This window comes from Conger conger, chromosome 9, assembly GCF_963514075.1.
Source record: "Conger conger chromosome 9, fConCon1.1, whole genome shotgun sequence".
Lineage (NCBI taxonomy): Eukaryota > Metazoa > Chordata > Actinopteri > Anguilliformes > Congridae > Conger > Conger conger.
In genome coordinates this window covers 39,123,870-39,135,870 of record NC_083768.1, presented here as the reverse complement: position 1 = coordinate 39,135,870, position 12,001 = coordinate 39,123,870, and the positions used below count along the sequence as shown (strand labels likewise).

The 12,001-nt window shown below is 42.9% G+C and overlaps 1 protein-coding gene across 1 annotated transcript in view; it reads left to right on the top strand.

Annotated features, from left to right (window-relative positions):
* The window catches only part of kcnb2a (potassium voltage-gated channel subfamily B member 2a), a 53,027-nt gene that overhangs the window by 37,920 nt on the left and 3,106 nt on the right, over nucleotides 1-12,001 (top strand). The window lies entirely within an intron of this gene.

Below are 12,001 nucleotides of genomic sequence, written 5' to 3'. Positions count from 1 at the left end.
CTCCAGGACTGCCTCTGGGGGGACAGAGAGAGGTGCTCCTGCTGTAGCACGCTGCCTCGTCTGTGCGAGAGGACATTTCGGGATGATGGTCATTAATAGGATCAGGTTTCCATCTTTAGCGGAGCTCTTTAAGAGGTTAGGACTAGTTACTCATTCTCCCCCCCTCCCCCCCACCAGGAGAAGGAATCAGCTAAATAATCTGAGTGACGACACTCTGATACCCCAGGCCTGGTGGTGCTAACACAGCATTCTGATTGGCTCATCGTGGGCCAAGTGTGTTTGGTGAATAGGTGAGAATGTAACTGGGGAGGTCAGGGTGTGTGTGGAGGGGGGGGGTTTCCCATATTTTAAATATGCATTTTTTTATTTGAATGGCGGGTTCTGGGACCCCGGGGTGTATTTGTGATTTGGGGAGATATTTGCATAAAGGCAGCGGAGACAGAGAAAGTCCCTCAGGGCCATGCTGTCGATACCTCTGTACACCATGGCAACAGTGAGCGTCAGAGACGATTGCTTTCGCACCTTTTTTTGAACTGAAGGGAAGATGCCATTAAAAGTTGCACAGAGAAGTTTGATAGACTTTTATAGCTTAGTCAGGTTTGAAATGTTTCTGTTCTGAGTGAATCCCCCCTTTATTCTTTTTTGCTTTGAAGTGTATCTTTCTCTTGTCCCTCACATATTGTATGCCAGTCTACAGTATGTGTTACACCTGCACAATAAAATATGCTCTTTTAATATTACTATGTCAGAGTTGGTTTAATACTGAATATGTTAATGAATGATTAACTAATTAAGATGTTTTTATAACAGGGCAAACGTAAGAGTAAATTGGTTTTACCTTCCGTGTCTTTTCTGTGTCCCTAAAAACCCCCCAATTTTTGTGCTGCCAACTTCATGACCAACAGCTCTGTTATTGGAGGGAAATCCGGCAGTCTGTTGCCATGGATGCAGTTGTACACGGCGATTTCATGTGAATGTAGATGGAAGTCCCTCAAAGAGCCCTGACCCCCCTTCATACCCCCCTCTCCCGAGGCTTGCACAGCTGAGCTGACTACTCACTGCGGTGGCCAGATTGTGATTTAACCAGGCAGCGTGGTATTGCCTTTTAGACTCACCAGGGAGATGCAGAAAAGGCCGCTTTGGTCGGGAGTCACGTGCGTGAATGGCCATGTTCTCTGCTCAATGAAGCGCCTTGATTATCTGCAGAGCTCCGTGTGTAAGCAGCATCCCGCTTCTGTGTGCCCCGCCCCTTCTTCGACCCCACAAGCAGGGTGAACACATTCAAGGATAACTGCAATCTGAGTTTTTCACAATATTGATCACGACCGAATTTTAGGAGGAAGATTGCCTACCAATTGCCTTTAAGAGAGAAGGCAATTCGGGACGAGAAATACAAGAGGAAATTGATACATTTTTGGCCATTTCTTCTCATTGCACATGATTGAACTGTCATTTGTCCAGGGGAAAAACAACACAGCTTGTCCAGTACAGCTTGACTGGAGGATAATGTAAGTTTAACAGGCAGTTTGGTTTTGATGAAACAGTGATTAAGAGAGTGTGTTGATGGGGTCAGAGGCCTCTAATAGACACCAGTGAGCAAGATAATTTAATTGGTGGGTGGGTGGTTGAGGGGGAGGGGTCTTCAGGCTCCTCTAGAGTGGCACTGACAGGGAAAGCGTCCTCTGCTGGTGAAGAGTGGGGTGTGCGCTCAGACTGTGGTACAGTTATATGACTGCTCCGCAGGCTGCATCTGGGGTTTTCAGGCTAAACTCAGCCCATATGACCAGCACTTCTTCAGTGTGACTGTGATATCCATGGGCGTGCTGTGTGTACTCTTAGAAGAAGTAGTGCAGGCACAAGCCTTCCTTCAGTTTGTCAGATTGATTTCCTGGTTCTCTCATTTCTGTGATTATTTTATTGAAATGTATTATATTCATGCTGATACTAACTTGACTAATAGACTTTGGGTTGGGGGGGGGGGGGGCTGTTGCTGTCCAGATTATCATGTTCTTAATGGGTGGGGTTGGCCCCGTCTTCAGAAGAGAGGCTCACACAAAACAATGAAGGTAGGAGAAAGACCGACAAGTCGGGCGTAACAAACTGAGAGGGGGAAAAAAGCCATGAAAATGTGAAATGAAATTAGACTGGACACCGGCAAATGAAGGACGGCTCTTTTTCACAGCTCACCAGCCAGGAGTTCACACCGACCGTGCCTCATTACCGTAAATGTTGGCGGTACGATCCTTGTACATCGCAGGTCTTTAGTAGTTTAATGATAGTCTGGGGCAGTGATGTAGGGTTTTTCAGAGGCTTGGCTCTGAATCAGATGGGATTTTTCATCAGGAGCTGCGAACCCTGGCTAGCCTCCAGCTGCTCAGACCTGATCTGGAGGAGCCCAGTGGCCCGGGGGGTTGCTAATCACATTTCCCCAGGCAGTTCAGGTGAGGACGGCTAAGATAACGGCACAGTGATGCAGACCGTATGAACAAAGCCCCCGTGGAGGTCTCTCAGTCCCCAGGTTTATAGAACCCCTCGTCAGATTGTGTATTGCTGCTGACCAAAGATCCGCGCCATTTACTCAAACGAAATGACCAAACTGTGTTAGCCTTCCTGAGTGTTTAAATCATTTCATAGTTGAAATACAGTACGCTTTTTTAAAAATACTGTATAATAAAGGGAGGCTCACGCTTTCATCTACTGATGTTCTAACAGAATGTGCTTAACGGTGAAATGGAGTCAGTCATCGTTTGCTGTCTCTGAAACCACATTCCAGCTCTCCTCAGAATGATGAGGTATCTCACATCTTCAGAGGCCTGGAGGCTGAAGATAGCATGGCAGTATTGTGTTGGGCTGTGTTGTGGGAGAGGGGACAGTTTTTGCCCCAGTCTGAATAGCTGCTAATAAACATTAGCTTTCATGGAAGAACACCTAAGCATATATTAAGGGCTAATATCTTTAGTAATATTGAGGATAACCTCTGAAGAAAGAGATTATTTGTGGCTTAACGAGGAAGATGGCAGTGTTCATAAGACATCTAAGCATAGTGCTGATTTAGGATCAGTTTTGCCTTGTTTAGGTTGTAATGGATATGGCTAGGACATGGAGAGGGGACACCTGATCCCAGGACAGCAGTGTTACTCCGAGGTGCTTTATAAATATTGAACCAGTGCTGATGGCTAAACATCTCCCCAATAACTGCTTTGTCACAATCCCTGTTCTCATGTCCAATTTCTGATTCAATAAAGTCCTAGAAGCAATTTAAATAGAGACAATGGAGAGGCAAGAGGGTTGAAGTCACTTTTGTTGGAATGAGAAGACATTTTGGAGAATGGAAAGTGGAGAATGCTGTATGCAGCATTAATGTCACTCCGGATGAGTGCGTTATGATGTAAAGTGATGCGATTCGGAAGCCAGGTTTCTCGCAAGCAAGCAGATGAATCTTATGATTCCTCTCTGGAAATGCTGCATTGCCGATCAATAACATGGATGACCAGATACAGAGCAGATGAGTTTTATCAGCCATACCTCTGTATCCGCTCTCCAGTGTCAGTATCAAATACATGCCCTTCATTTACATCAGAGACTGACAGCTTCACACATTCTAGTCATCATGCTGGCTACTCTTCTATTCCTGCCACAGTTCGCAGGATGCTAAAATGAATTTAATTATTTCAGCAGGTTTTTACCTTTGTAATTACATGTTAATTACATTGCAATTACTGTGCAACTTCTATTACTGATGTAGATCACACAGTATATACTCTAATTTAATCTTACCTGTATTTAGAATTTTTCAGTTATAGCATTACAGATTACATGGCAGTTCTATACTATGTTTTATGTATCCTTATTTGTGTTGTTTTAGACAAATGAACTGTAATATGGAGACAAAAATACTAAACATCTGGTTATTGTTGTTTGGCCCCATTTAGTTTAGCCCTTTGTGGACCTCCAGGAAGTGATTTGCTTCTTAAATCGGTGCGGTAATGCAGAAGGCTGCAGATTTTGATCCGCTTTTGTGTAAAGAAATGTAATAAATAAATAGAAACCTGCTGAATTCCTTTAAGCAAACAGCTGTGTGGTAATGCGCCCCTTGAAGCAGGTAATAGGATACGGCTGGCAGGGTCTGTTAAAGTCAGGCTGAATTCAGAGCAGAGTGTGGAAGATTGATATCATTAGGTAACGTCGTTCCATTTGCATAATTTTCCGCCTTTTAATCTTCCTATAGCAGAGCCATGGTTTTAGAGTGGGGGAGGGGGGGGGGGTGCGTTTGGTATGCACGTGACCCCCCTCCCCCAGTCCCCCTCCCTGTGAGGTCCGAGCAAAGCGCTGGAATGCAATCGATGACAAGCTCAGAAACCTGCTGACTGTGCGGATGTGTCAAAAACCAACGGAAAAGGAAACAATAACTTTGTTATCAAATAACCGTTAATATTTAAATACACAAACCGATACATTCCCAATAACACCGTTTTTTTTCCACAATGTTATACTACAGTACATGCTGTTTAAGTACTTTTCTTGTTTTATTTGTCCACTCCTATCCTGTATTGAGAACTCTTGGCAGAACCTTTGACCACCTTTGAATTAGAATCAGTTAGGCTGTCCTGCTCTCCTGATATTTTCAGATTTAGACAGCAGGATTGGACCGGGGTAAAGTTGTGCTACCTAATTTTCAGTTGAGTGCTTTGGTTTCAACCTTATATTGTACATACTATACATAATGTTTAGTTTAGCAGCCTGTAGAAAGTTGTATGCTTCCTGTTTCCCCTCCCCCAAATGTTTGTCGTTTCAATCTGTGCATAGAAAATAAAACATGAATAAAATATTGAAGCTTGAGGATATAGAGCTCAAGGCATTAGGTTTCCAAACTAGACCTTTTTTAACCATGGCCTCTTCATTGAGCCTAAAAATACTCCCGCGTCAATATTCCTGATTGAAAAGGAGAACTGATAAATGTCCATCGAGGTTTGAATTACAATTAGAACAAATAGCTCGTGCTCAGCATTGAAAACAACACCTAGGCTTAATACCGTGACGGCTGTCTACCACTGTATGTTCAGAGACGCAGGCACACACACTCACAAACACACACACACACACACACACACACACACACACACTCACCCATGTATTTTTATAGTAATCACATGGTTGATAGGCACAGTGACAAACGGTGATGCAGCTGGACCATGTGATGCTTGTGGCGTGAGTGACTGCAGATCTTTTGTAAGAATTCCTGTTACAGGATAATATTGGATTAGTGATATATTGAGTTGGGACATGAGGGAGGTTGTGTCCTGTGAATACTAGTCCAGTATTTCCCAGGCTTTACTTGCCAGCAATGCATAATGAATGGTGTAGTCACATAATGTGTACATTGTAGAGTGAAGAAAGATAATCAAATGTGTAGATATAAGACTGCTTGAACCTCACCCCCCACTGTATCTTTATATACAATATTAACAGGGCGTTGCTGAAAAAGAGCATGCATGCTCAGTCAACTTGTATAAACCCTGTATAAATAAAGGTAAATAATATCATTTATGCAGGGTTTTATCAGCCTTCCATACAAAGGCTGACAACAGAAGCAATGCAGCCAGTTCATATTCATTTAATCAGGTGCCAGAAAACGTTTTTTTTGGAGTTGTGGAATGGGAGACCAGGAGTTTGTGACCTAAGCAAGCCACCTTAAAACTGTTCAACAAACCTTTATTTCAGAACGTTTTTGCCCCAACAGTCCTGAAAACCTTAAAAGGCAATTAGGGGTGGTCTCTGTCAGAGGGTGAGATACACTGTAAAATAGTCAGAGTTAGATCAGATCTGATAGAGCACATTTGATATGACATATGTGCTGTGTTGGCATTAACACTGGTCCTTTCCCTGGATGTGGTTATTAATTTGTGCTGTGTTGGCATTGACACTGAACATTTCGCTGGATGTGGTTATTAATTTGTGCTGTGTTGGCATTAACACTGGACATTTTGCTGGATGTGGTTATTAATTTGTCCTGTGTTGGCATTAACTCTGGACATTTTGCTGGATGTGGTTATTAATTTGTGCTCTGGTGCAAATCCCATCAGCTCATGCAGTCATGCAACTGCTCAGAACTACATACCTGTGCAGTTGCTATAGATACGCTCTGACGAGGGTCCAGCCACAGGAACACTAGCAGAATTAGGCAGTGAGGAAATAGTGTAGAACACAATGGAATAGAATTGGCCCCAACTGATAGACTGCTTTTTCTGCAAAGATAGGTAAGATAGAATGCAACTTCGCATCTGAAGTTGAAACTAGTTTTAGTCTTTTTTCATAGTAGAAAAAAAGGAAAGATTTATTTAGCACTGTAGATTCATATAGGGACTGTAGGTATGACTGTGTAAGTTTGTGGCACATAGGTGAGAGCAGGTGTAAAATAGATCTCTACGGAGTCTGTTGTTGGCAGCACTGTACATGTATACATTGTGTTGCCTCAGGTTCCTGGATCTGTCACCCTGTTTGACTGCCTGCCAGAGGAATGGCAAAAGCCCTCCTTTTTCTGTGGGATAAACATTGCCCCTCACTAACACAGCTAATTCTGAGCACAATGCCACAGGAGCAATTGTGGAAATTCCATGCACACACCTTCCAGCAATAGTTGCCAATTTTATTTTGGTAAATTACACAGTAGTGGGGAAGGAAAAGGATTTGTAAGCAGAATATAACTTTTTCATAGCCCATATGGAGAGCTGTTGTTGTAATTGTGAGTGAGCAGCTTGTATGCAGATTCAGACAGTCTGAGGGATTCCCACAAGCTGCCAGTCTTCTTTAATGGACACTATGTCTGAGTCAGCAGCAGCCGAGTCCTGGGGCTCCTTCCAATCGCTTAGTTTCACCTCATGGCCATCGGAGGACGCAGGGAAAGAAAACGAGGCTGTTAAGATGGAGGAATCAAGGAAACTCAATTAGGCTAATTCTGTATCCATATGAATGTAGGTTTATTATTTATACGGCACGTGTTCCAAAAAAATAGTTCCATAAAGGATGTGCTCGTGTTTCCTTCAAGGAGTATTTAACAGGTTGGTGTGTCCTAAAAGATGGTGGTCCTTGATACATTTCCGGATCTGTCGGGGACAAATGAGATATAGATGGATAAAATAAATGATTGAAATGGACCCCTGCAGTAAAATACAAGCTTGCAGAACAGGAGTCAGCTCCAGTCCTCCTGGTGAGTAAATGCAGGTGGGGAGGTGATAACTCGAGGGACAAACAGGCGAGAAGAAGAACATTGCATTCACATGAATGAATGAGACAAAGCACATCTGGCCTGTCAGCTCCATTATGGGACACTGGTGGTGAGGGATGTTTTTGCGTGTCCTGCTGGTGACTGTGACGTGCGGTTCATTCTGCCTGCGTGGGAGTCACGGAGGATTCGTGACCGTTTGTGAGGAGTGCCACAGCTGTGCGCTGGAGTGGAAGAGCTGAATCCACGCTTTCTCGACCAGCGCGGTTAAAACGGTCACCACGGTGTACTGGAGCATGATTCCCAAACGGTGTGGTAAAAAAAGAAAAACATCAATCATGAATTGAAGCTTTGCTGTTTTTAACTGTCATGTGACCCCAGTCATCTGCCCAGCTGTGCAGGCCCATTATACTGCTAATTGGACGGGGCATATCCGGAACGAACGCTAAGACATCAGTTGGTACTCTGATGGTTCATAGAGCTTCTAGGGCCTTCTTGGGGAAAAAAGGCTCTCAGTACTGCCTGTTATCCATATTGAGTTAAGTAAATATCTCATTCCATCAATTTAAGGCTGTGGGAAAAGACAATAGTATATGGAGGTAAAAACCAAGACACATTGAAATGCTTGGATGCACCAAGCATGCATCAAATCACATCATTCTGTTTAAAAAAAAAAATCATTGTAATTCATTCTTTAATTCATCAGATAAAACTCAGTAAGATTCAGTAACGTGTAACTGGGCAAGCAGAAGCTCTGCATCAGTTGAACAGTAATCACAAAAGAGGATCATTTGTATTGTTTTCATCATGACTTAAGATGGGTACACTCCTCTGTTGTATTATAGATGAGGTGTTTATCATCACGAATAGGACTCAATTAGGTGTTTCATTTGTGTGTGCACTTCAGGTCCATGGTGCATAATAACTGAAAACAGATTCTTTCAATGGTGTTTCATGAATCCATTTTTTTTTTTTTTTTTTTCAAGTACTTATTATGTGTTTGTGATTGAGTTAAATGATGAGCGGAAATATGATTATCAGTGTGGTTTTTTTTGCAAGCCCTGCAGACCTTATATCATCTGATTGTTCTCAATGCAGACACCTTCCATGGTTTTCTGTGACCCACAAAACAGGTAACTGAGGATATTGGATCATGGAAGTCAAAAAGCTTATGACATCACACACAGAAGCTTCCCTGAGCAGGTTCTACAAAGGCACTGGACTGGAGTGAAGGATGCTGGGTAAAATTACCTCCACATGAAGCTCCCACCAATGAGATATGTTGGCGAGCCTTCTGAGCCTATGAGAGAAGACCCGCCCCCTCTCCTGATCAGATTTACCGACAGGAATGTAGAAGTGTTGCAGTGGAAGATTTAGAGCCTCATTTAACCTCTTACCAGCACCCATTGATCTCTGACACACACAACTTACAACAAATTAAGGTCTATTTAAAAATCAATTTGTGATATAATGAACGGCATATAAGGGCTGTGCATTGCAGCAAGTGCAATAATTGTGGAGAAAATAGTTAATTTGTTCCTTTTTAGAATTTTTAATACCATAAAAAAATTAACTGATAAAATCGTGGAAAACGTAAAACAGTAAAAGTATTATTATTATTATTATTATTATTATTATTTTACAATTGCTTACCGAAATAGTTTATAACCAGCAATTATAAAATGATTGAGTGCAGACAATCATATGCTCTCGTCAGTGATGTCAGACACTGGCACAGACGGACTCTGTGGGAGCCATGTCCTTTCACAGCGTAACAGGGGACTCTTTCCCAGGGCAACTCTGGAGTCAATTGTGCATTGTCCTGTGGGACTTCTCCATGGTGACACCCGCCAAAGACTGGTTAGAAGCACAACAACATGAGCAACAATAACAAAATCAGCTACAACAGCAGAAATATGAGCAACAATAGCAATATCTGCTACAAAATCAGCTACAACAGCAGCAACAATTGCAAAATCAACAAAAACAGCAGCAATATCAGCAACAACAGCAAAATCAGTCATAACAGCAACAACAATAACAAAATCAATGGTGAAGCAGGCCCCAGTTGGTAGTGGGATCTGTGGCGCAGTAGATTAGCCCACGGGGCAGTGCACCATAAGCACATGGGCCTTTCACCTGACTGACTGGCGCTGACGTGGACGTGGATCAGTAAAGCCCGGTTAAATAAGGAAAGCTAAGGCCTGCCGTCTCTAAACGGTTCACACAAAGCCCTGCAGGAAATTCATATCTACAGCAGGGTTCTGCAAGACAGGTTCCCAATGAGATGTGTCGTTGAGTGTATGGGGAATATCTTGGCCACAAGAGCTAAAATATATGACTTATAAGAGTTAGAAAGTATGTGTGGCTTTCAGCCCATTCACATTTTCTACAGCTTCACTTCGGACCATTTAGCCAGAGAACCACACTGACATTTTCTCAGAAGGAATACAAATTTTGATAGTTTATATAGTGGTTCTCTATACCACTTAACAGATGATTGAGTGAAATCTTTGGAAAATAGGATTGAAAACATTGAACTGGAAGGGACTAAATCGATGGATGCCTGTTTTCCTCAGTCTGGTGCAGCTGGGTAAATGCTTGAGGAGAGAGCAAAGGTTTGGCCCCAGGGATCAGGGCTGCTGTCCCGGGTCATCGTTAGGGTGTGGCCCCACTCCCACAGAGATTACCTCCTCATAGGTTTACAGTGAGCAGAGAGCAGTGCCAGCACTGCCACAGAATAATGGCTAGGGCACTGGGTTAAAACTCAAAGGTTTTTGGTTTGTATCCCAGCTAGGACAGTTTCCCAACACCGAGCAAGGTTCCAATCCTGAATTACCCCCTGTAAAATATCTAGCTGTGCTGTATAAAAGACGCTATGTGTAAAAAAAAAAAAAGTCAAAGCAAGACAGAATCTGGTCAACATCAAGGGGGTGGCTTTGCTTTATCAAGGATGTGGGCTATAGAGTAAAACCACAGAGTTGATTTAACACTGAATATTTTGTGGATTTGAGTCTTCAGCATGGTGGGGGGTGTGAGTGAGAAGGGCTCACTATTGTTGTACCCTTGTGCAAAGCACTTAGCCTGAAGAGCTTTGGCAAATGTGCAGTATAAATGGATGTTTGCACATTTAAGCTCCCTAAAGTCACCCTGGATGAAAGTGTCACTGCTTGACAAATTCATATTTGCCAAACTCCCATTTTTGGGGTCCTGGGAGGGCAGTCAGGTGACCTCTCTCCTCTAGGAGGATGGGGGCTCAGCGTAATTCACATCTGAGTCCGTGTCCCTTGGCTTCAGGACTCCAGGGGTTGGTGGAGGGGGGTTAAAATGAGGGAAAGCGGGGGGATGAAGTAAAGGTCTCTGCAGGGGTTCCTGATTGCAGAGACTGCAGATGTGGAGCCTAATCCCCGGTATCAGCGGCAGGCTTTAACCACAGATGGCCGGGCCAGCCTGACGGGACCTGAAAGAGCAGCAGTCCTAGCGCCCTGACAACACCGCTCAGAGCACTTAAAGCAGGAGCGATGCATCCTAAATATCCACTGAGGTGGGGTCAGGTGCAATGGAAGTTGTGTTTAATTGCGAGGACTGTGATGTGTAAACATTGCAGACTTACGTCCTAGTCCACCCCCCGCCCCCCTTTTTCCAATAGAACAGCGCAGCGGGGAGCTTCTCCATTAGCGACCGGCTAACGTGTGCTTAACTGAGCGCTTTAAGATTAGCACCCCAAATAAGGACATGGCCAGACTCACAGAGCGCCGTCGGCCCCATTAGCCCCCCCCCCCCCCCCCCCCTCCCTGATTCTCCATTCGCCTTTATGTTGGAATGACAGTGCAGATATATCAAAAAGCAATAAGTACTTTTTGGGAAGGTTGAAAGAAATGAAATAATTTTCAAATATTGCCAGCCGTACAGTCACTGGCATTTCAAATTAGTTTTATGCTTTATGAGTTAATTAGTGACACTTTCATTTTAAAATGTAATGCGTTATTTACATCCATACAGCTATCTGTTTTTTTCTCTTTTCCTGAGACCAGGGAATCATTTTACAGCACAATTTCCCAGAGCTGACCCAGGGATTCCTATCGATTCAAAATCTCTCCTGAAAGCACACTCTGTTCTATGACTTGGTGGCAGTTGTGCAATAAAAAGTCTCTATTTAGGCAAAATATTGTTTTATAATGACTGATTGGTGGTGTTGATGTTTTTTTAAATTAAAGTTACTATAGGTAAGATTATTGTGCTAAAATATTGTTACAAGACCATTGTAAATCCTTTCCTATAATTGAAAAAGGCCAACTGACATGTTGACTCACCCTTTGCCTGTGTTTATTGCCCTTAAATTCGGGTTTCAAAATGTGTACCAAAACATTGTATAGCTGTAGAATAATTCAAGCTCATTGGTTGAAAATTGTTTCTAATTGCCACAGCCAATGGCGTAGGGGGGTTTCAACATCAGCGTGTTCACAGAGAAACAGTGTTGTGGTTTTAGGGTGTTTGTTGCTGCAATTCCTCTCTTGGCCTGTCCGAAATTACCTATTTTACCTTTAAATGATTTCTGTGTTGATGGTTGTAAGAATAATTTAAAAAATACCCCTGTAAGGAATGCAGAACAATATAGCAGATTACAGAACTATGAATCATCTACACATCAGAGCAGTGTATAGTTTAAGATTTAAGATTTACGCTCTAGCTTTCTGTATTGATCAAAATGTGCTTAATTAATTGTTCCTTTGAGACCTCATTTCCACTGTTCAACTGCAGGAATATCAACCATTGTTG